The sequence below is a fragment of the Brachyistius frenatus genome, unplaced genomic scaffold (assembly GCF_029030835.1).
Source record: "Brachyistius frenatus isolate BFR_SWC_R1_liver_20210118 unplaced genomic scaffold, ASM2903083v1 Contig_14, whole genome shotgun sequence".
Taxonomy (NCBI): domain Eukaryota; kingdom Metazoa; phylum Chordata; class Actinopteri; family Embiotocidae; genus Brachyistius; species Brachyistius frenatus.
The window spans coordinates 664203-690443 of NW_027210613.1; the positions used below are offsets into that span (position 1 = coordinate 664203).

A 26241-nucleotide genomic window follows, 5' to 3' on the forward strand; every position below is an offset into this window, starting at 1 on the left:
GATTTTGTGTGATTTTGTGTCGTTGTTGTTCCACGGCGTCATGTAAAATCTTCGCTTTTTTTTTTTTTTTTGGATGAATTAGTCGGTAAGTTGGTAAAAGCACTTTTTTCCGAGTCCTGAGCAGTATCAACAACTTTTCGCTGATGAGACAATAGCAGATAGTTCCATTTAATGCGGGAGAAACCATTCGGCTGCGGAAAAGGGGTGTCAGTAAATTGTCAAAACGCTCAGGCAGGCACCGAGGGTTTGCATTTGAGGGCAGGAAGTGGTGTGGTTTGCACTTTACGCTATGAGTATACATGTTAAATAATGAACCGAAACCTATGCGTGACATGCAGGTGACCGCGGAAAGGAATCCCGGCTTCAACCACTCCACCCCCCCACCCACCAACCCTCGGGACGGCTTGGACTCGACCTACTCAATCATGCACTTCAGCATACACTGCAAAGAGCATGCTTTCACCTTTAGGATTGTCTGTGCTTCTTGAAGTCACCCTGGATTACTCTTTTGGATAAAGCAGGTACGCAGATCTCCTGTCTCCTTCTTTTTTACACACACACACACACACACACACACACACACACACACACACACACACACACACACACACACACACACACACACACACACACACACACACACACACAGTCTGGTGAACTAGCCCGTGTGTTTAGAATGGACTGTAGGTGGAAGGCGATTGTCTGATCTTGATTTATAAATACGTTACATACAGGCAGGGGTGTAGTGGTTGATTTAAAGACATGTAACATGTATGACATGCTGTCGGTGATCATCTCTTGGCAACATAACTAGAAGAAATCTATTTATTATTTCCACTTTTGTAGACACTCAATGACTTGCACGAGTTTGATTATACTCGTTATAATTGATGTAAATCATCCCACATGTCAACCTTCAAAAAGCAGCCTAAACTTAAGTTTCTCAATTAGGAAGCGTTGGAATAAAAGCAGCACACATCCCTCACCCACACCGCTGAGGTGAAGCAAACTTTCCACCAGCTCACCACTCATCTCTTCCTTGAGTAATTTTTTTTTGTATAACACTCTATCATCGCAGCATCAAAACACACAGATGGCAGTTATAGAGTTGTAAGTAGTGTTAAAAAGAGCAGCTCAGTGCAGAAAACATCCAAGAGGTGGAAGAACAGTCTCTTTTCTTCTTCTCGGTTTTTTTTTTTTTTAAAGATTGTTTTATTCACACGGAGACAGGCATACAGGGTGGAGGTGGACGTTAGGGAGGGGTAAAGAGGAGGAAGGGGGTGGGAGGGTATCCATATTAGGAAGTCGTGTCCTACATAATAGACATGGCACAACTGCCACTGAGCAAGGCAGGTGTCAGCAGTCGGAGCGGTGGCGTTTCTTATAAGTCATTAGTATGAGGATCTGAAACCGCTGGAAGCTCTGGTGTGTCGCGGTGCTTCTTCTTTCAATCTCTGCGTCCTGCTAAAACTCACAATCTGCGTGCTGTGTGTGTGTGTGTGTGTGTGTGTGTGTGTGTGTGTGTGTGTGTGTGTGTGTGTGTGTGTGTGTGTGTGTGTGTTTTGGGGGGCGGAAACATGTGGCGAGGGAGGAGTAAAAGGAGGAGGGGGTCGATCGGGTGTTTCGCGTGTGTGTGTGTGTGTGTGTGTGTGTGTGTGTGTGTGTGTGTGTGTGTGTGTGTGTGTGTGTGTGTGTGTGTGTGTGTGTGTGATGAGGGGGGGTCTTTGCTTGTAACTTTTTTTTCCCTAAACGATGATGCACCTACAGGATGTGAGCCTGCTGTTATGGTAAAGGGACACAATGAGACTGAGCTGCGACTTCGGGGGGGGGGGCTCAGTGTTAGACAATCCGAATTCATGACGTTTTCAGGTTTCTCCTATACCTCCTTTATCTGACAGGTGACTGTACCAAAATGAGGATGTGTCTGTGCAGAAGTAAGAAGTCTAAAATCCCCGATCTCAGTGTGATCAAACTGTGGCACCCGCACGTCTTTTTTTTTTTTTTTTTGCGCACAAAGCCATTTGCGCATGTATGGATAAGCCTACTGGTGAGCTGGGGGACAACTGTTCAGTGTCGCCTCTTCTCAGGACACTTTATAATTAAATACACACACACATGAACGCGCCAGCTGATCCCTGCTCCCTGATCGGAGGCTGTGGAGATGTAAACGACACAAAAACAGAGCGGAATGCGCGTCCTCTGCGTGCAGGACTGAGGTTCAGCGACAACACCGCTGGGACAAACTTTTTCTGCTTCTCCTTTTTTTTTTTTTTCCGCCCTCGATATTGTCCCCGGTGTTTCCCACACACACACACACACACACACACACACACACACACACACACACACACACACACACACACACACACACACACACACACACACACACACACACACACACACACACACACACACACACAGGGCTTCTTTCCATTCACGGTGCGTTCAGGTGCTCCCATAAGCTCCGCCATTCCCATACTAGAGAACGTGATCAGAAATAGTGGAGGGTGATTTGAGGGTTGGAAAGGGTTGTTGGACCTCACTGTGACATGGTGGGGGTGTTCGGTGATCAGAGGTGTTCTATGAAGTGCACTTCCTTTATGTGAGGGAATAATGGGAAATTGTGTGGGCACATGTCTCAATCAATGTCAATACGAAAAAAGTGAGAATTTTGTTGTTGCCACAACAACCAACACTCTCTTCTAATCTAAATAAATATTGCCATGTCTAACATCTATTTAGATGGAAAGTTAATATATGTTTTTCTATTGTTGATTAATTTTCCAATAAATCAAAAACATCTTTTAAGTTTATAAAAGCCACAAACTGGTGTCTTAAAATGTTGCCTGAACATTCTATATATATTTGGCTCAGACTATTTACTAGATAATAATAATTATTGATCATCAAAATATGTCACCAATTAATTGACGTATCTATTAACAACATATCGAACCACCATTAAACACAGTTCCTTATAATAGCCTTATATTATAACCAATAGCTCATTATACAAAGCCCCCATGTTGGACCTCTAATTCGGGGTACATAGGATTAGCCAGTAGATATTCTATGGAAGAAAAAAAACATTAATAATATATCGCGGATTGCTCCATTTTTTTTGTTTTACCTCGTTACTGAATTTAGAAGTCCTAACAAATGTTACTATGTTGGAAAGCCGACATTTCGGACAACACCTGAAGGCAGCACCAGTGAAACGACAAGAGACGAGCGAGAGACACAGAAACATTGAAGGGAGAGAGAGAGCGAGAGAGAGAGAGAGAGAGAGAGCGAGCGAGAGAGAGAGAGAGAGAGAGAGAGAGAGAGAGAGAGAGGAACCTGTACTGTTGTACAACAGAAAGAGACAGGAATTCGCCTGAAATAATAATAATAATAATAATCGATTTTTGAGCAAAGTTGCTCCGCGAGTCGCTGCTGTCAGTCACAGCACCGGAGGATCCAGAGGATCTCCTCTGGATCTCTGCTGGATCTGGACTCTTTACGTCTGGGGAGCTGCACCGGTCTTTTTTTTTTAAATTTTTTTACGAGTGTTTGAGCTCAGCGGTGTTTTAACTGGTAAGGAAGTGCCTGTATATAATTATTATTTGTTATTTTGAGGGTGTGTTCAGTCGGGGCTGCCGCTGCTGCTGCTCCTGCAATCTTTGGCTATTACATACTTTAGTTTTTAACCCAGTCATTTCCTTTAAGAGTGAGAGAGAGAGAGAGAGAGAGAGAGAGAGAGAGAGAGAGAGAGAGAGAGAGGACTGATTAGAAATGGGCAGCAAAAAGTGCATGTGCTTCAGTGGAGATAAGGGTCATTTTGAGGAATGTTTGACTGATAACAGAGAGGAACCTTGCGAAAAAAAAAAAGAGCCACATTAATCTTGTGATACACTCAGGAATGGTGCTATTCTAATAGCAGGCAAAATGAAGTTCCTTAAAGGAATTTAATAGTAATATTATAATAATGTTGTAAAGTAGGAGGCTATAACGGCGCCATTAACTCAGCCTTCTAACCAGCTGCAGGAGTCCTTGAAGTGACTAGCTATAGGTGATAAAGAAAAAAAAAAAAAAAAAATCCATTATGCTAAGGTCACTATAAAAGCTATTAAACATAAATGATACCTATTATAGGAATATTATGGGATTGTCATGGGGATCCTCCTTCAGGGCCAGGCTGGAATAGTTATCAGAGAAGATCGTTATGTAAAAGCATGGAGAGTGAGAGGGAGGAGAGTGCACGCACGCGCACGTGTGCCAAAACCTGCTCACCTTCATTTAGTTTGTAGAAAGAGAAGCACTAATGATAATGTGAGACGGGGTTAAAAAAATAAACAAAGTAAAAACTAGGCGTTGTCTTATCTGGTGTGGATGGAATTTTGACTTCCAGTAGTACACTAAATAGTGTGTGTGTGTGTGTGTGTGTGTGTGTGTGTGTGTGTGTGTGTGTGTGTGTGTGTGTGTGTGTGTGTGTGTGTGTGTGTGTGTGTGTGTGTGTGTGTGTGTGTGTTTTTGGGGGGGTGGTGCTATTGGTGGAATGTGCACACATACACACAAAACGTTATAATATTCATGTGTGTATCGTAATTGAATGAGTTTAGTGTCTTTTAACTTCTCTACATCTGTGCAGCAGTACATTGTGATGTAAAGGTTGTACAGTCTACAGTCCCTCAATGTTTCAGTAATTATCTGTTACAAATTGACAGTGTGCGTGAGATCCTCAGCTGCAACTTTTCTCTACTTGATGGTCCCCCCCTCGCCCCCCCCTCACCCCCCCCCCCCCACCCCCCTCCCGGCTCCTTTGAGATTGACTCTATGTGGTGCACTGTTTTCCTCTGTGGTAGTCGAGAGATACAGCAGTTTCTTCAGTGTAAGGTCACACACACATGCTTACAGAAAGAGAAAGAAATAGAGAGCGGAGGGAGGGAGGGAGGGAGGGGGTAAGAGAGGCAGAGCGTTGTTTTGCAGACAGGATTACATTGTCTCCCTCATGTCGGATTTCAAACATTATGTTAAACATTTCTCCTTCAGCCTGCAACTCTCACTCTGCTGTTAAAGCTACCAGTGAATCCAACACCCCGCAGTGCAGCGCAATAAATGATCCAACTTCCCCAAATTGACTGTTAGATAATAAATAGCCCTTAAGAGCGCCACCTGTTCTCCAACTCGTGAACAGTACCAAGGATAGATTTGAAGGTAAACACATTTAATCAGCAGATAACTGCTTTTCTGTCCAGACTTTAGATCAAACGTGTTTTTTAAATGTCTGCTAAAAATGAAGGGAATCCACAAAACGGAGTAACTCCACCTGAAGATTTCAGTGTTGGGAGTATTGTTCTTCGTGAGTTTTGCCACACGAGTACATATTCAGTGAAGTCACTTGTTCAGCATTGGAAAGAAAGGTGAAAGAGGAGCATGACCTATGTTTAAAGGTGACTTCTTGTCGCTGTCAGTTGACTAATACAAATGTGATTCATGTCCAAACTTCGAAATGACAAACAAAAATGGGACTTTTTTCACAGATGCCTCAAACAGATCCCTCGAGAGATCGCACATGAAGCTTTTTTTTTTTTTTTCCTTTTTCCATTCTGCGTCTTTTCATACACTGAATAAATGCTGCATACATTTGGCTTTTGTCAATAGGGCTGTTTGTCTAGCTTGTGTGCTTACTTTTCCATCCCGGCATTTATCATGATCAAACTTTCAACTCTGCCTTGACTCTATCGCTCCCAAAGATTTGACTTCTTATTTTTTTTTTTGCAAAGTTCACCCTCACCCCCCTATTTTTTTTTCCTGTATCTGTGGGAGTAAAATTAGCAATTTCATTTTTTTTTTTTTTTTTGTCTTGTCCCTTCAGTATGTGGAAGTGTTTTATTGGTCTGGCGAGAAACAATGAGGACAAGGCAGGGCTTTGTGGTGGCAGAAATGCATTTTTAACCCATGTGAATGAATGGCGCCTCACATTCCACAGCAGCAGGCCCTTTACTGAATGGCAGCACTAACTCGGCTGTTTTCATTACTCATTACTGCCTTGTGCCTTTTCACCATGGACATAGTCATTTACCTTCACCTAATGACAAGGGGGCTCAACACTATAATAGCTGCCATACTGCAGTTTTTTTTCAAGGTAATATCACTGTATTGGAGGTGCGGCAAACCTTTGTTGTCTTCTTTAAAAAGAAAATAAAAAAAAATCATAAATAGCTGGTTCTGATGGATTGTTTTCACACTAGCTGAAGATATTAAAGGTATAATCCCAAACAAATATATTAACAACAGATCTTATGACAATAATGAATGGTTTACTTGTACTGATGAACCCAAAGAGAATTATCACCCAACATTGCATTTCACCTCGGCTCTGTGTAAATGTAGTGACTTTTAGCCTGTTGTTTTGGTTTTCTGGAGCATTAAGCGGCGAGATGAACAAGTGTTGTCCATTTTAGTTGTTGGAGATTGAAACAGAGCTAAAAGTATCATAAATGTTGGACTTATATTTGCAAGGTGTCCAGAAACACAAGTCTGAATGAATGAATGTTTCGTAATATCTGCTGGATGTGGCAATCGTTTGCTAACTGTTAACCAAATCAACTTAAAGGGTGATAATATGGCAACATTGTTTCTGCTGCCCCCTTTCTTTCTCAAAACATCACGTAATGCAGATTTCTGAATAATAGACAGGGCTTATGACGTTGGTCTGCAAAATCTGCTTTCTTCTGGATGTAGCACAAGACGTTTTTTACAACCAGGTCTGTGTTTCTCCCCAGGTGCCCCGGCTCTCTCCTTGTTTGTTTCTCTTGTGGAAAATGGCTTTGGTTTAAGTGTCTAGATCCCCAAGTAGAGAATTGTGGAAAGATGAAAAGCTGTTTATTTTCATGCCATACTGACAAGCATTAGCATGGAGTGAGTTCTCTGTGGGTGGTATCCAAAACTTGGAAAATTAACTAAGAATTGGGTTGTACTGTACAAATACATCTGTAAAGATCTCATATTTGACACTTTTCTGATGTTTTATTAGCAGCATTGATATCCATAAGACAATATTTTGAGTTTAATTACCAAATATCGTCTCGGTATAGTTTACAAGTCCACTTTAAAGTTCCCCTCTGGATCTTTAGATCTAAAGAACAGGCTGTTTCGTTTATGTGTCTTTAAGTTGTATTGATATCACTGACCCTCTCTCCTGATTGGCTGACACTTTTCTGAGTGACACGCGCCCTGGCCAACCAGGACCAGAGGACCAGAGGTTAGCTCTGGTCCTATAGCGTGCTCATTTCATGATACAATGACTGCTCGATGTTTTCCGCGGCTGTGCTGACAGCGGACATATGACACAGGCGTGAGTTTGTGACATCACAAACTTATAGAAGTCCAAACGGCCCAACCAAATGCCACAGTTCCTAAATACAGACCCGTGTGCATTTCTTTATTGACACTTTGACAGAGTTTATATACACCTAGACCTGCTTTATAATCAAAAAAGAAATGGAAATATGAATTTATACAATAAGGGACCTTTAAGTGGTAATTTGATTCTATTCAGTCCTTTTTTGACTCAAATAACTACCCTGCTTTGATTCCTTATCTTTGTCTCAACTGTTTGTGTTAATGCTGTATGTCTTTGATCTATATGAGAAAACCCCAAAGACAGATATGTTTTCCTACCCAGTCAGTTGGGCTGAAGTCATACTCTCCCCGTTCTTTCTTTCAGCTCGTCTCTGTTGTGCTTTAGATTGTATCAATCCTTTCTACATGAAAGCAAATATGTATCTGCCTTCATAGGTTTAGATAACTTTCTGTGGCATATTGAGGTTGGAGCATGGCAAGAGGCAGCAAACAAGAAGTGTAAAAACCTATTTTAACAGCTGTTCCTTCAGTTGTTACGAAACAACAAAAAAAGAAAAACCAATAAGAATTGAAGCTTCCTTTGCTGGTGGTCCAGACAGCCGCATCATTTTAATACAAAGTCTAGTGTCTATTCTGTGGTGGTGGCATTGATTCCCTGCTACATGGCGGGGGTTTCCACTCTGAAAGGGCAATCTCTCTGTGTTATCCTAGAAACACCAAGCTCCTGGATTAAATTATAAATGAGCTCTCCATGGGAAACGTATTGCTTACTGCCTCGGATAATCAGAAGGAATTTACATTTGCCATCATCCTACACATTTCCAGAGAATATTTAAATCCACTCTTCACTTCTTACATGCCCATTTTTTCTTGAAACTTGGGTAACAGGTGGGTAGCTAATCCCTTTATTTGGGTCACACCTGCACCCTCCCCACCCATATGGATCAATACAGTCCCTGCCAAGCCAAGTAGCGCTGTCCAGGTACTAAACCGGGAAGCCCGATAGCTGTCTAAATTAGACCCAAAGAAAATTATGTGGTAATCGGAGGATTAAGATAGGAGAGGGGTTAGGGGTTAGAGTTGGTGGGGGGGTAGGGGAGGTGCTGGCCGGGGGGATTTAGGCACAGGGCCATTTTAGCCTTCGCCCATTGTGACAGGGGTGGGGAGAGAAGAATGCTGCTTGTTTTTCATTAAACCTGCACAAACATGATATCTACCAGGAAATTGTTATCTTCAAACTTTACCATTATAAAAAGGATTCAATGTTGCTGTGGTGGAAAGCCCCACTGAAACAGCATGAGACTGGGACTCAAAAACTCCCCACCGAAAACCATTCTGGATAGATTTATTACAGGCAACAACTGGCTGAAGAAATAAAAATAGTTAAAGATTTATACAGTATATACCTACTTTATTCCTCCTCCCTACTTGTTTCAGTGTTAGCTGTCTTTTTCGGGGTCACTGATAAAACAAGACGGAGCACAGGTCCTGTCAAAGTAACAGCAGCTGAATGTAGGTGTGGGAACAACCCACACTAATTAGCTGTAGCTAAACTCCATGTTTTAGTTGTTTTTTTCAATACGTGTCACCAAAGTCACATTTTAAATACTCTCATTTGTACACATTCACCGAGAGGTTAATGCAAACAGTTTGTGAGAAAATTAATTTAAATTGGAGCTACATTATAATAAAGCCGGCGCTTATTAAATGATTCCACAGTGAATGCTGTCATTAAAAAACAAAGGGCACACCTGCTTTTCAATTCAATAACTGATCTATGACACATATAAAGGAAACATTCACAGTGCTGAGCACATTTCCTCATTTACTACGGTTGCTTGTAGTCGTTAGTGACAATAGTTTAACAATATCTATTTCCTGGTATTGGAAGTTTCCTCATTTGACTGCTCACATATGCAATAAAAAAGTTACAAATAATAAATCTTTTTATTTGTAACCCTTACTAAAATATCAGTATGACCAATACAATTGGAGTGCCAATGTGTAATAAATAAAATCTTTATCTGACACGTGTCTTAAGTATTTGCAACTGTTGGCATTTGCCTTCAAATGGGGTTTCCTTCACTAGATTCACAAGAACAGTCAAAATGAAAGTCGCCCTCTTGTGGGACTGATGACCTCTGAATTTTCTGAAATCTCAAAGTTTGCATGTCGTGGAAGTTAATTTTCGTTGAATGGTGAGTCATTTTAGAATTAAATCCACAACATAATCCTGCTGTTTTCAATAGTTGTTGGATTACTCATCTAAAGTGTGATTGTCAGATTTCAGTCCTGCAGTTCCTGCAGATGTTTCACAATAAAAGCTTCGCTAAGAATGAAGGGTTTCTATCTTCTGAAATGGTAGAGGGCTTTTAGTTTGAAAGTTGAGTTAAGTTTATATTAAGTTTATATTCACAGGGCCATGCGGTAACTTTATGACAGCAAATGGGAGCGGCTCAAGACAACTGCAAACATTTAATTTCCTTATTTGGAGAAAAAAGTGGCAGAGTGTCACGTTACAATACACCTATGAATTTGATAATACGTCTGAAGAAAATGAGCCTCATCCAGCCTCTTCTGTCATTCTGCATTTGCATTTCGTGCACTACGTTAACTCATCTCTGGCAAAATCCATCACAACAATAACACCGTTGGTTGTCTGTTTTCTTGTTTGTTTAAATATTTGCACTATTGTTTAGGTAGTTTTAATTTAATTTAATTATTCTATTTTATTTTATTCTATTTTATTGTATATACTGTGCATTTTATATTTTACTGTTGTTTTATTGCTTTCCTGTACCTATAATGCTGCTGTAGCGAAAAAAAATTCCCCTTGTGGGATTAATAAAGTATCTATCTATCTATCTATCTATCTATCTATCTATCTATCTATCTATCTATCTATCTATCTATCTATCTATCTATCTATCTATCTATCTATCCATCTATCCATCTATCCATCTATCTATCTATCTATCTACGTTTGCTGCTAGCTTGCTAAATTGTCAGCCTCTGTGGCTTCTGGACGCCGTCCACATTGCGGTTGCCTAGCAACAGTGTTCTCACGATTTAACCACTTGAAGGCCGAGCGATTTCCCATGTCGTAACCACGAGCTCACCAGGTCCATTTGAAGGCAGCAACTCTGCAAATAATCCCAATCACAAATTGCATTGACATACGACACGACAGCTACCACTACTTCCACTTATAGTTGTACTAATAAATAGAGCCCGAACGATTCTGGATTATTGGGATTAATGCAGATGCCGATATTAGGGAGCAAAAATATTCCGATACCAATGTATCAACCAATATTCTTTATATTTATACTGGGCATACAGTATATATGAACACAAATTGTTTGCAGTAATCCATCAGATGTGCTTATCAACCACTTTTGACACTTGTGACAAAGATATGTAAAGGAGGCAGATTATTTTACAGTTTATTGTCCACAATCAGTGCACTGAAACTTCACTGGGAATTTAATCACTATAAATAACTATAAAACACAAATAGAAAAATGTCTGGTTACCACAGTCATCTTTTCTGCATTTAATTTTGTAAAAAATTTTTTTATGTGCTACCATATTATGCCGATGCTGATATCTGTAATAGGCCGATATCAGCTGATAAAACTTGCTGGCTGATGTATCGTTCAGGCTCTACTAATAAATAATAATTTCACCAACTGTAGAAAGGCTGAAACTACCACTTAAAATCAGTGGTGGGCCTCACTCAGGGGCTGATAATCTGATAATCGGTTCGATATCGACCCCATTTATCAATGCCACCCTGTATTAGCTGAGGACACTGACAGCGGCTCGAGCCTGCAGTGATGCAAGCAGCTTTAGAGCATGTTGCCAGTGCATAGATTTCATCAGTTGAATTGAGCAGGATGTGTTGGAGTTTTGCAGTAAAAGCGACTCCCACTTCAGCTCAAATGGAAGCCCGTTTACTACATTACAAGCTGCGTTATCCATCACCGTCACTCACGCTGATTCTCCCGTCTTACACATTATTGATGATCCAATGCAATACAAAAAAAACACAAGCGTGTTCACAGCGCTGAGCTGAATGTGCTGGATTCATTAGCGGCGCTTATCAGGTTTGAGCTGACATAGTGATCATAGTTAATAGATTTCTGCCTGCGCCTATGAACTGACGCGTGGCATTGTTGCTGTGATTGCTGCGGGATTAAAGAAGAGAAATAAGCTTAGCTGGGAGAAACAGCCCAGCGAACCACGTGGCTGTGATCAGGGATTGAGAGAGAGAAGGGGAGAGCTGCCGCGGGAAGGAACAGCACTCTTTGTCCAGCCCAGATGTCACTGTAGTAGACTACCATTATTGATCCACTGCTTCACACACATCCTGCAAACAACACACATATGCACTCAGGGTCTAATTAGACAGAATAAAAATGGAAATTTAAGAAATAATACTGTCAATTTGGTGACATAAATATATTTTACTATTAAATGTATTCTTTACTTTTTTGAAAATTAATCTCTCAGTTTGAACCTAGATGGAAAATGCACTTTTCTCACTGTTTTGATGTGTCTATTAAAGTAATGACCCATGATATTAAACGTCATATTAAATGGCTTTAAGCATATTTTGACATATTTTACACAATACATGATATCTTGCAGTTCCCTAATCGTTTGTAAAACAAGCTTTTCTGGCTCCTGCATTCTTTCTACTTCGTCTATCTAGTCTAGACCAGATGGCCTTCTTCATATTTGATCGACCAAGATGACACACAAACATAGTATGTAGGTGTCTGTGTGTTTTGCAGGGCTCGGTAGGGAGGGGACATGGCACCCTAACTTAATCCAAACTCACAGCAGCCCAGAGGGCATTAAGGGTGGGTGGGGGTTGGGTGAACTGTTTCCTAAGCAGAGAGGCTCCTTTTCAGCACTCTGTCCCAGTTAATCAACACACTCCAAATTTTTTTTAAAAAAGGCCTTGAACTACAAAAGTGTAGATTATTTTTATTTTTCTTGGGAAATCCAGCGCTGTGCAGTACGTTTTAGTTTTTTTTTTTTAGAAGTTAGCAGAGGTGATATCCACCATAGCAGTGCAGACAAAGAAAGGAATGTCACTAATCACTTTATCTGTTATAAACTGATTGATAAGTGAATTCTGGGAACTAGGGAGCAGAAGTTGGAAACTATAAGCAAAACAAACAAAACAAAAAAAAAGAAAGAAATTATGGATTATCACTTTAAAAGTATTTGCAAACATTTTCCACTTTTTTATTGTCACTTTAGTTTCATGTGATGCAAATATGCAACTGCCACTTACTCCAATCCTACACACACACACTCGCACACACTCGCACACACACACACACACACACACACACACACACACACACACACACACACACACACACACACACACACACACACACACACACACACACACACACACACACACGGTATTACCTTATCTCACTCGAGGAACTACCATTGTTACTCCATTTGAGTATTTAAAAACAACTTCGAATAAAACAAACTTCAATGCCTGCTCTCTACTTCTCCTTTCGACTTCATGCATCTCAAGTGCCCCATATTCACTACATCATCTATTAGTCCCTAAAAGTCTTTTCTCTCTTTTTTTGGGGTACAGAATCAGAGAGAATAGAAGAGAGTGGATGTAGTTTGTTCAAACTGCAGGCCAGTGATGTTACATGTCTGACTAACTTAGGGAAACAAGATGGAAATGTCTCCGGGCTACTGCAGCTAATCATTCAGCCCACAGAGGAACTGATCGTTAGCCGCTGATGTCAGCCTAACCTTGCCGCGATGTATTTCACTGCTTTGTGTGTGTGTGTGTGTGTGTGTGTGTGTGTGTGTGTGTGTGTGTGTGTGTGTGTGTGTGTGTGTGTGTGTGTGTGTGTGTGTGTGTGTTTGTGAGAGAGGGTATATATGGATGAAAATGAGGACTTTAGCCTGTCTAAAAAAATGTTCGCTGATCATTATAGAGGAGAAAAACATGATGCATCTCCTTAGTTATGGGAATACAACATAAACATGCAACAACTAGTATAACAAATACATGCTCCCAAAGTATGTGATTGTATTGCTTTTTAAATGAGCAACACTGTTATTGACGTATGCCCTTTTTGCTGTTGGAAAAGGAAAGAAATCCCTCTATAGTAGGGCAGATCCACTCATATGGAAATATAGAGGGCAGTTCGACTTCTCCTTTTACCTACAGAAACTGTTGGCTGTCTAAAAATGAGTCAAAAGAATGAATAATAGAAACAAGTGATCATTTTTCTTTATTGGGAAAGCTTCACTATACCAAAGCCCAATGGAGAAAATACAAATATGGGGAAATACTTAGTGTGAAACCTCTGTGAATACAACTAACAGAGTCGTACTCTATATATTGTCCTAATGGTGAAGGGAATATACAGACATTTAGGAAGCAGTAACAGAAGGTGCTCAAGCAGGGTCAAGTAGGCTTCAGGGTCACTGAGGAAAGAGGTGAGGAGGAGGAGGGAGAAGAGGGTCGCCCAGGGGCTAATGAGCTCACCCGAAATCCATGTGGATCAGAGATACAGTTCAACTCCCAGGCATGCGTGCAAGATGAATCCAATCTGGATGCAGAAGCAGGTTGGAGGCCATGTGCATCCTTCATCTATTCTCAGGGATGCTTTTTTCAGCAAGGAAGGTACAAGGGGAGAGGAAAAATATGTGAAATACCTTCTCTTTTTACTTTTTTAAAATTTATATTCTCCATTTCATATGGCTGGAGGGCCACAGTCTACAGACAAGAATAGCACAAATACTCAAGTGTTGTTATGACTGTGAGTGATATACATTACCGTCTCTCAAGCGAGACCCTTGTTATACCCCCAGATTGTCGAGATTATTTTAGCTCTTCGTGTCCTCCTGTTCCACAAGATGGTTGTATTACATAATATTAAAGGGAGAGTGCACTGATTTACAGGTTTTGGGAAATTTGTGGGGAAAAATAGTTATATAATGCCTTTTGTATCTCCAGAGGGAGCCGCGTGAAGTCTGATAAAGGTCCGGAAGTGATGCCACTTGAGTCAGCTTTGGCCGGGACCAAACACTATAAATTTGAAAATTAGAAAAAAATCTGGGAGTGTGGGGTTTCAAAGAAGTGAGTTTACCAGACCTCTGTAGCCCGTCCCTCCATCTCTGCTTGAGGTTAGTGGTTCAAGGTTATATTAGCTGCTACTAGCATCACACACCTGAATCTGCAGCAAATATTTCAGTTTTTTGGCATCAGAAAGATGTGCACAAGGTGCCCTTTGGTCTTGGCAATGTGACCACCCAGGTCGAAGGTGGAGGTCATGTGACTAAGACAACAGAGCGACAATGTCTATGATGGATGGAGGTTTTGGGGGATTGGAAAGAACAAACACATGGACTTTAACATGAAAGAGACATGTTTCAGTCTGAGAAAGCAAAAGTCAATGTGGATTTCTTTTAAGTAACATAAGTAAGTTACATAAAGCAACGTAAATTACATGACATATGTAACAAATATTACATACATATTTTAATCCAAACTGTAATCTGTTTTGAACTCTGACTAAGTCGTTTCGGTGACTAAACCTGAAACTCCTTGTGCATGTGTATGAGTTGCCAAAGGACTCAAAGGACAGACGGCTGTGGGCTTTGACAAAATGGCAGTATTTGAAGCCTCGGGATGAGAATGGGTTTGAATCTGTCTTAACTGTTGGCAATAAAGTTGCATTGTGGGTAATGTAGGTACCAAAACTTGACAAGCCATGATGGTGATCATTAAGGGTTAAAAGTGTCCAGCGTCCCAGTTTGTAAACCCTTGAGTACACCATCCGACTACTGACTGGATGTTTCTATACTGGACAGTGTAGTCCAAATAGCAGGTGTGTGTGTGTGCCAGTATGCGATTTAAGGCACAGCCATTATCTCCGGATCTGCTGCATTGACTCTGATCCACATTTCTAACTATATTTTTAAACTATCCATTGTTAACTGTATGTATGGCAGTCTACACCTGGAGGGATTGTCTAGGTATATCCAGGGTATTTACACTGTTAAGCGCACAATGATTTTTTACCGTATCTGGGTTTGTTCTCCCACATTGTGTTTCCTGGGCTGCTGTCGGCTGCTTCCCTCAGTTCCCAGCTGCCTCTCTGCCCGTCTGTTGCTCGGGGGCCTTGCAGTCAACTACACAGGAAAGAAGAGACCAAAGATAGGGAGCTTTTTAGCACCTTCCTCCCCCTTCTTTCCCCCCAGCTTCCCACCACCACAACACACACAACCCTACCGCCCCCGACAACCAGCAGCAGCAGCAGCACCAGCAGCAGCAGCAGCAGCAGCAGCACTCTTGATGTTTTATAAAGAATCCCCCAGCACACTAACACCCTCCCTTCAGCAAGCCCCCTGGCCTCAGTGCCCTGTTCCTACATTGTATCCAGATGTGAGGAGGATAGTTGAGGGGAGGACGGTAGGGGCCCCTGGTACTGCCCACCTCTTCCACTCCCAGGCCCAAACAGATCATACCAAACACATCCTAAAAACTGGGGCTTTTCCAGTATTATGACCTCCCTAGAAACAAGAGTGAGACCAGCTGAGTAAATCTACTCCTCTTATCTTATGAACACAATTTAGATTTCAACATTTTATCATGTTTTGAATAGTACACACAACAACAAACATCGCAATGACTGCTTCTGTGTTTTGTTTTTTTTCCCCTCAAACTGAAACCATAGAGATGAAAATCTGTTGCTCTTGAGTGCGACTGGCTGTGATCATCTAATCCCTGGCTGCACAACTCTATTTAAAGAGCATAGCCGCTAATCCCATCAGATTATACCTGACCAACTCCACAAAATCACCCAATTAATAGTCTTAAGGTTGGTCACAAAAGCCTGTCTTCCCTAAAAAAGAGACCCCAATAAATCAGATAGAAAAAATCTGACCCATTTATGGAGCCCTAATCTCACGCTTAGTCTCAAACAGAGAGGCAAGCAGGATCCACGGTCAGGACTCCTTGACTAGAACCAGAGCTGACAATGGGAAAAATGACATATCTGCATTTTTATATGAGCTGATGTGTTACTTTGCAGTCAATCGTGTTGAAACCATTTTAGTCTGAGATGTAAATTATCCTCAGGTACTATGAATATACCATCTCGGATGTTGGAGCTGGCTGCTGCTGCATAGTCTGATACCTGTAAGTGCATATTGATTTTCACAACTACAGTGAGTTTGAGTCCCAGAAGCAGTTGGTATGCTTAGATTTAACTACCTGGGCAGCGGACTCCGCAGGCATCCCTGTGCCAGATAGATCTGAGCTGGAGGTTTGTGTGATATACTTGTATGCATTAGCTTTTTTTTTTTTAAAGGCTGATACTGCCATCTTTTTAATTCCAGCAGCAAATCATATTCATGCCAAAATTTCTGTATTTATTAAACTGCCAATGTTTTATATTTTCTAACTTTTATGGAATTCCAAATCGACAGAAGCCCCTGAAAAAAAAAACAACAACACATTGCAATGCTTACTACTAGTGCTGCGAATCAAACGTGTGGAACCAATTCTGAACAGCTCATTAGAATCAGCTCGATGCATGAGGTATTGATTAAAACTGCAATAAATACAGTGTTTAATCAATTAAGACGCATCATATCAACAGTACCGGATACATAGCAGTGAGTGTCGTCTGTGCGATCGGCAGTAAATTATTGTTGTATCACACCAATCTCTTGTGTATACAGCATGATGCAAGTGCAGCTCATAATTGCTGCTGTATGTACAGTGTTTACAACGAGACTCTTTCTGATACTCCCATACTTTGCTATCTTGGATTCATACAAATACATGCAAGTTTACCAGCAGACTTGTGTCTTTGTGCGCGCGCGTCTCGTTAGAAGCGAGTCATCTCCATTTTTAGCAAACCCTCCTGCAGTCGGTGTGCGGTAAAGTCATGCGGTAAAGTGTGTGTTGTGTAAAGCTGTCCACCGGTGCGAGGTGGAGAGACTGGCTGCACGTAATCCTCTGTCGCTTATTTCATGTGGAACAGGCCTGTTGGTTTGCAGCAGTGGCTGATACAGGTAGCTCCCTCTGGAAGAACCTCATCTCTACGGGGGAGAGCCGCGCAAACACCACTGCTTGATGCAACATTTGCCATCTCCCATGTTAACCTCAGGTGCTCCTCCGAATAAACAGCTCAACATTAATTGGAAGGCAAAGTCAAGCTGGCACATCTGAAAATGTCTCACATTTCAAAAAATGTTTTTTTACTCTGACCCCATAATTTGCCAGCATACAAAACTGAACATTGAAGACGAGGCTGGACGGATAAGATTACTACACGACTGTTACTGCGACTTCTGGGGGGCTAATTTCAGTTTTTGACAAAATACTACTTCAGCTAACATATTGTAAGAACTAAAGGAAAAGAGAACCAAGTCTCACCGTGAGCCCACAGCCACACCATTGCTCTGTAAGACCATAATTAGGCACTGTGTTGTGCTTACAGCTGAATGCTTACAGAAACATGCTAATATAGTCACAGCTACAGTAATGACACGCTGCCCTCTCGCAGGTTTACTCTTTACCATCTTCACCATTTTAATTTAGCATCTTAGCATGCATTTGCTAATTAGCTCCGAACACTGCACAAATATGACCAATTATACCCAAATAATACCAAATGCTGTTGCGATTTGGCCTATGGCTGTTGAGGCGTTTGACTCAGAACCGCAGATGTTAAGATTTAAGTTAAAGATTCTTTGATGTGTGTGTTAACATCAAACATTGAACATCGTATGGCTCCCAGCTGCTCCCACCAGACAGCGAAGAAAAACACACATCCTACAGAACACATAGAATAAGACGAAAGCTCAACTGAACCATTTCATCAAAAATATAGAAATGAAATGCTTGTACGTTGTATATGTAAAAGTGGGACTTTTATATGAAAGGAAACACGTGTGCACACCCATATATACACATGTACTCTAATAGACAGTGGGTGAAGACAATGTTTAATTTGGAGTTTTCCTTAAGAGCTGGAAGTGAGGACTTCGAACAGGTTGCTTGCAGGGTGTGTGGGGTCACTGATGATTTCACCCTCATGCTTCCTGATCCTAGATGGGTATACGTCCTGCAGGGATGGTAGTGGGAGATCTACTATATTTTATGCTGTCCTCACAGTCCACTGATGTCTGATCTTTCCCTGTGTGGTTGCAGATCAAAACCTCGGAGTGATGGAAGAGCAAAGAACAGACTCAGTGGCTGCAGTGTGAAATGTCCTGATGTCAGGCTTCCAGAGGCGCTACAGAAAAGGTATTTTTGTGGACTGCAGTAAAGCCAACTTAATCAAGGAATGTCAATACCTTGTAAAGACCAACAAAATTGCACTGCACTAAGCTAATGTAGCACTTTTGCATGCTTATTCGTAGTCACGTTTAAACCAAGTTGTTTTAACTGTAAATTGTCAACATGTCACAATATAAAAAAAAATCTGGCTGTGGTTCCAAGATACATTGTATGACATTTTATATTTCCTGCTGACATCTTACCTTCAAAATAAAAGCTTAAATTTTTGCAAAAACAATGACAAATGATTGAACGATAAATTAATAAAAAGCAATGCCAATACGGCAACAAAGCTGTGCAGTAAACATCGGGAGTAGTGTTGAATCATGCTCCTCAACACTCAGCAAATGAACACCAAAGTATTACCCCACCAAAGAGAATTCCTGAACACAAGCTGTAGTCTAACTTAGAAAATAAACTCCCAAAATCCAACTCTTTGTTTAACTCCAGGATATTCCACTCCAGAAATGTGCTGTGTGCTAGAATAACTGAGGTTATTTAATCAGTGTAACTGTTTTTAAACTCAATAAAAGTTAAATGTCTCCAAAAAGGTTTTTCATGTTTTTAGAACGTAAGGCCAAAAAAAAAAATTGTCTCACAATCCACTGTTTTCAATCTGATAGAGCACACCTCCCTTCATTTTGAATAAAAGCTATGAAATTGTACTCACACACTTTTCACTCGACAGCAATTTGCTACCATTATCTTCTCACTAACATGATGTAGCCAATTAGGCCTACAGGTTGTCATCCTGACTTTGATGCCACTGTAGCTGCTGCATGCTTCCAGATGTGGAGATGTGTGCTTACCAGATCTGGTAAACCAGCTACTGTCTAAACACAGCAACTGGTGCAGATCAGGCTTTGGTGGAGAAGCTTTAGTGCAAACAGGCGGGTCGTGGAATGCTGCTTGTTTACCGACAGGATACTGTGATCTGGTTTTCTTAAGCCCACCTGCATCAGGATGGAAAACGAAATGAAGGATTTAGATACACATGGAGTTGTTTTTCAACTTAATTTGCAGCATTTATATTCATCCATCATCAGATTTTCAGTTATTGTCTTGGATATAATTCACTAAGTCATCCAACTCATTTTTTCCTGTGTTGAACTTCATGCATGTCATCTCTGTAGGTGTCGTTTCTCTTCTTTGTCATACTTTGCTCGGAAACTTGTTACACCACAGCTTGTGTCATTGTTAGTAGTTGCTTTCCTGAAACCTCTGGAGACAGATGTTTTCCACCATTATTGACAGCAGTGAAATCAGGGTGATTTTTTTTTTTTTTTACACATGAAGAGTGCTAACTCTTGGGAGATTTCTTTGATTATTTTTTATGTTTTAAACTTATAAAAATCAATCTAAAGGAAGGAAAAGTAAGTCAAGTTTTCTTGCGAGCTCATAGTTTCCCACTCACAACCACCTACCCTTTCACAAACACACCTCCGTGAAACCTGACAAACACACACATGCACACACATGGCATACAAATCCTCATTTGCACTGTACCTTGTACTGTAGCAGGATTGGAGGCAGGAGGGTGGGGTGTTAGGAGTGTAGCTCTACTAGCAGATTGTCTCTGTAGGACTATTGGATGAATGTAGCGGGAGTGGATCCCGGCCAATTTCCTGTGCTGTGGTTCCTCTGCAAAGAATCTCTGTGATAACAAGCTGTGAAGTCTGGTGTCGAGTGTTTCAGTCATGCCTCCTTGAACAATATTTGAGGTAGAAACCACCAGACAGAGTTAATAACCAGAAAGACACATTATTTGTCGTACCAATCTTCTCATCAGAATGTGGAGATCAGTAGTCCAAGTACCTCAGAAGTGCGAGTGCTCCTGTATGATGGACATTTTCTGCAGTGTGCAGCTCGCGGCCTGCATTTCTTTTTCTTTCTCGCTCTCTGTCTGGCTCGATCACCCACATCTCCCTGTCTCTCTCCCTCTCAGTCAGCTCCTATTATCCCAATCCATCTCCTGCCGTGACTTTACATCACTATTTACCACTTATCTTCCCTCTGCTGCCCTCCCTCTCATTATTTGCTCTGCCTTTTCTACTCTCCTCGACATGCATCTCACTCCCTCTCTTCTGATGCTGCCTTGTTTTCCTCTATTGGCTTAGTTTTAGTTGTTTTTTTTCCACGGGGCGGGTTAACAAGCCGGCATGATTTCATCAATGTGAATCAGTCAGCCTGATAAGACGTGACCCAGATGGGATCTCCAGCTCTTTTTATACAGCCATCCATCACAACCACCTATAGCCACATAAGCTCTCTCACGGTACTGCCTGTCAGCCGTCGTATGAAAGAAATGTGTGATGTAGCTCCAGTGCACTCTTTAGAAAAACTATTTGTCCCATATAAAAGACAAACAACGTTTGGTATTCTCATCTAGCAGCCCTAGTTCCTGTGCTTCTTATTATTTTTGGCTATGACATGCTGGGCAGATGTTGCAGCACGCACGCATGCATTCGCATGCATGCACACGCATACACACACACACACACACGCATACACACACACACACACACACACACACACACACACACACACACACACACACACACACACACACACACACACACACACACACACACACACACACACACACACAAACCCTCCTACAGATTCCTTTTGGGACTCATGATGGTCAATAAGACACACTATTATATGCTACAAATGTTTTTGTATTACAGAACTTCTTTCTTGCCAAGAATCAGACAAGAACAGCAATCTCACTATCAGATATCAATGAACAAGCGTACCTCCTAACAGGACAAACTAGCTCGTAACATTTCTACGGAACTAGTTTGTATTTATTGTTGTTGTTTTATGTAGTTTCACTGTAACATTTCTCACAATGCCTTAAGACTAGATTTTCATGCAAGTTTGACAGCTCATTAATTCACGTTTAATCGCACCAAACATCCCATTTACCAGCTGTACGTTAGCTGTATGCTATCAATGCCTGCAGTGATCGTGTGTGTGTGTGTGTGTGTGTGTGTGTGTGTGTGTGTGTGTGTGTGTGTGTGTGTGTGTGTGTGTGTGTGTGTGTGTGTGTGTGTGTGTGTGTGTGTTAGTGTGCTCAGAACTCCTCCATTTAATTCTATTCACACAGTTAGTCAGTTAACACACAGACTGAGACTAATGTTAAGCCTAACCGTGTGTTCTACTGTCTAAAGGTCTTTAGACATCGTGTCACGAAGAAACAACATGCGAATGCTAACTACTCGCCAGCGAATATTTAGCAAATTTGTGACAGTTATTCGAAAAAAGTTGTTTCGTGAGAAAAAAAGATGGCTTCCAAATGAAAAAAATATCTTTTTTTAAATCGACACGGATGCTTTTAGGGCATTATGGTGTACCACTGTGGAAAACTTCTACTATCTCTGACAGGGATGCGTTAACGACTGGTTAATGTTCTTACTCGTGATGTGATAGCTACTGAAAATCTAACGTAAACAACTGCGGTTCCTGTTGCAAATGCAGGTGGATTTTGGTCTGATGTAATCTATATATCTCTAAATTACATGAGGATATATATTTTTTAAATTTTCCATATGAAGAAACATCCCAAATTCTGTCGCATCAGCTCCAAAACTGTGATGCCAAAATGAACAAATTTAGGCTTTATGGATAACCATAAAGCCAGAGTTAATGTAAATTAGAGAGTATCACAACCTGATAATAATCATCCAGTTAAAACTGATGTTGTTGAATTTGTTTTTAAAAATTCTTCACTGCAACTCTGCCTAATTTGATACAACAGACATGAAGGACAACTAATGCGACATCCATTTTAGTGAAAGTAATACTAGGCTGCCTATTCAGTGAATGTGCCACACATGGCAACCTGCATTTTTATAATAGATACAGTCTGGTCCCAGTACAGGTGCATCGAGGTTTTGTTCAGTAAACCAACGACTAAATGTTAAATATTAGCTTTATCTCATGTCCTCACAAAATTATCTTAACTATAGAAAACTATTCGTGGTGCCCAGATGAATATATGGTGAATCTACTGTGTATGGCATCACACACACATTCACACACACGCACACACAAAGACAGGTCAATACTCAGTTTCGTACTGTTCCACAATAACACTTTGTCCAAGGGATGAAATTGGATTTTCCCCACAGGTTACTTTGGCTAGAGTTGTGTTTATTTATAATGTGTGTATGTGTGTGTTTTTTGGTGTGTGCATCTGTTTGCGCTTCAGATCAGTGTGTGAACACTTCGCAACAACAACAACTGCCCGTTTGAGCCCACACACTCTTTCTGTAGTAGAGCCATGGTGAGATTTATGTGGAAACCCTCCCATCCTGCCTGCCAGTATGTGTGTGTGTGTGTGTGTGTGTGTGTGTGTGTGTGTGTGTGTGTGTGTGTGTGTGTGTGTGTGTGTGTGTGTGTGTGTGTGTGTGTGTGTGTGTGTGTGTGTGTGTGTGTGTGTGTATTGCATGTGCGCGGGCAGCAAGAAAGACTCAAGAGCAGATCTCCTGCCCTGCTGCATCCTCATATCTGTTCTTGACTGCTCTTACAGGATGTGTTCTTCAGATTTTGCCTGTAGGTACAGGCAGGTTTGAAAACAAGGCACACAGCAAGCAACAAAAACAAGCAACCAAGTAAATGAGAAGGCAAATAATATTCTAACAGGCGTACATGCACAGAAGAAAGCTGTGTGAGAGCCAGTGAAACATCTGAGCATGGACTTTAGTTTTTAAAGCAGGCGTTGATTGGCATTAAGGAAAGAGATCATGGTCAGCAAAATGTTTTTTGGTTCTCCCTTGGTTGGCCTGACAACTGCATGCTGACAGATTTCCACCCAGTATCGCGGCATGTCATACACATGACCGTCCACTAAAGTCGTCATCTAGATGTGAGAAGAACACGTACATAAACAGAGACAAAAGGTCATGTGACAGACGTCAGGCGACAGAGGTAATGAGACGAAGTACAAAGTGACACTATGCCCCAGCCAACCGACAGCAGAAACCTGACTTCACCACAGGGCAGTCAATCAAACAGACACGCCCCCAAAAATGCCACTTTTTGAGGCCCAGTATCTAAATTATGATGGGATTATTTTTAATTGGACTCCCAGAAAACTAATAATAAGGAACGACTGTAGAGAATGACACCTTCATATGAGAGAAGTTAAATGAGAGTCTATAGAGCCAAAGTCTTTTTGGAGCCAACCCCTAGTGGCCCTCTGTGGCATTGCACTTCAAGGCACTTCTGCATTGGCCTCACTTCTTAAACCTTGAGGCAATGTCCACTTTTACATACAGTCCATAGTTTCCATGTGGTTTTTGTTTTCCTTAAACACGTGAAACTGATACATCTAACGAGTCAAAGACGTGAGACTGATACGCTTCCCTGTAGTGAACAGGCGTGTGTATTACACGTTTCAGTGACACCGGGTTGCACATTTTGTATTGAATTGCAAACAACTTGCATTTGAGATCGTGCTAATTCTGAGGCAGAATTTTGTAGTCAAGGTGATTTTGCTATTCTTGGACTGACAAGTCAGTTTTTTAGTAAACCAACACCTTTTAATAATCTGCAAAAGTGGCAGTCCTCTTTTTCCCCCTCCTTTTAGCCAGCTGGTACAGTAAGGACCAATCTTTCTGTGTGTAATGGCAAGTGAATGTGGTAGATTTGATCAGCTATTAATTGTTAAGGATAATTTCGTGAGTCAACCAAATAAAAAAATAAAATGCACATTTATGCACAACAGTATGATTAGTCTGAAATGTATAGTATACTCTTGTCTCCCTCCATGTTGCTTGTGTGTGAGTGACGTGTACATGTGTGTGTGGATGCACTACCTGCTATGGGCCATCTTGCCTGAGCAAGCGGCGAACATAAAACGGTTACATCAGAAAGTGTGACAGTGTGAAAGACTGGTGGCCAACTTTGAGGTCACCGGTCTAATTACACTTCAGAGAGACTGATTTAGGTTCAGCTGCAAAGGTTGTTCAGGGCTGCAGACGGATGGGAGGAGAGCACAGAGCAGGAGGATGAAGGAGGCGGGGAGAGTTGTGAGCCCGGTGGACAGGGCGGTGAAAAGAGATGGAGGAGTTTCAATTTAGATTTAAATCGAACACTATTACAGCGAGTGGCTCTGCTACTTTTCGTCACGATTATCCCAACAAGTTGCAGTCGAGCTCGTTTTACCTCTACCACTGGTCTTGCTCCGGCCCATACTGCCTCAATACGCCTTTAATTTCACAGAGAGAAAGCATAGAAGGCGTCTGCAGCCATTTTAATAGATCTGAACAGAAAACAACATGACATCTTGTCTCTGATCAAACACGGCTGTAAATGCCCTATTTGTTTTTATGAACAGTTATTCTCTCAAATCTTCTTAAATATCTGTCCTTGTAAGGAAAATCATAAAAAGACCCTGTTAAAATCATAAAAAGACCCTGTTAAAATCATAAAAAGACCCTGTTAAAATCATAAAAAGACCCTGTTACATAAGCACATTATGATCATCCTGACATCCACTCCAAAAGTTTAGGATTAAGATTTGTATATAGGATGGGGGTTAGATTAAGGATGAGGTCAGAGTTTAAATTCAGTTTAAAGGTTTGGGATTAAAACCAGCAATCCGCACAAGATGAATGTATCTACTGTTTGTGAACTGCGAGGTAAATCAGATCAGGGTAATGATAATTTAGCCTGCACTGCACGGTGACAGTACATCCCAGTAGTGTGTGGTGAGGAATGCTGCTGCTGTGGTGCAGGAGGGGGGGCGGGAGGGGCTGTTGGGGAGGGGGCTCTATGGGCAGGAGCACCCAGGGGTTAACGAGCGGTGTGAGAAAAACAGGCAGAGTTTGAGAAGAGGGGGCCATGTACACCCACACACACATGCTGAAACACAAAGTGAATCCCAGGGGAAGCTGAAGATTGTTGGGCCCATGAGAGCAGGCAGTGCGTGTTGGATTTAAACAAACACTAAATTATAGCAGCAGGTAAAACTCCATGCAGTTCTGTCATTGAGAATGAACGATGGCAAATAAAATGTTCTAAAATGTGTTACTCACAGATAAATGCAGTTTAGTTCTAGAAATGGTGACAAACTGCACGGGTGTGTTTTTAAACTCGTATCGGAACATATCGGAAACCAATTAGTGTAAACCGGTTTCTTTCTTCTATCTCTTCATTGAGGTTTTTTTTGTGGGTGTTTACTATCCCCATCTCCTCATGGGCGGGTACCCGAAATGTAACATGACAGTAGTGACCCAAACACCTGCCACTTCCTACACACACACACACACACACACACACACACACACACACACACACACACACACACACACACACACACACACACACACACACACACACACACACACACACACACACACACACACACACACACACACACACACAGGAACAGAGACCCAGAGGACTCTTTTCTATCCAAAGGCCCTTCTCACGCAAATAGAGTAGGCAGGCAGGATCCCCTCTCAGCCTATTTATCAGAAGGGGGAGGGAGGTGTGTGTGTGTGTGTGTGTGTGTGTGTGTGTGTGTG

The 26241-nt window shown here is 41.4% G+C and overlaps 1 protein-coding gene across 2 annotated transcripts in view; it reads left to right on the forward strand.

Annotated features, from left to right (window-relative positions):
- Positions 1-440: 440 nt before the first annotated feature.
- znf516 (zinc finger protein 516) overlaps positions 441-26241 on the forward strand; it is a 48588-nt gene continuing 22787 nt past the window's right edge. The window contains exons 1-2 of one of the 2 annotated variants that reach the window (XM_069693051.1): positions 441-521; positions 18575-18670. The gene's annotated coding sequence lies outside the window, so the exon portion shown is untranslated. Of the gene's footprint in view, positions 522-2822; positions 3577-18574; positions 18671-26241 lie in introns of those variants that run through there. The other variant, XM_069693050.1, reaches the window with a different exon arrangement.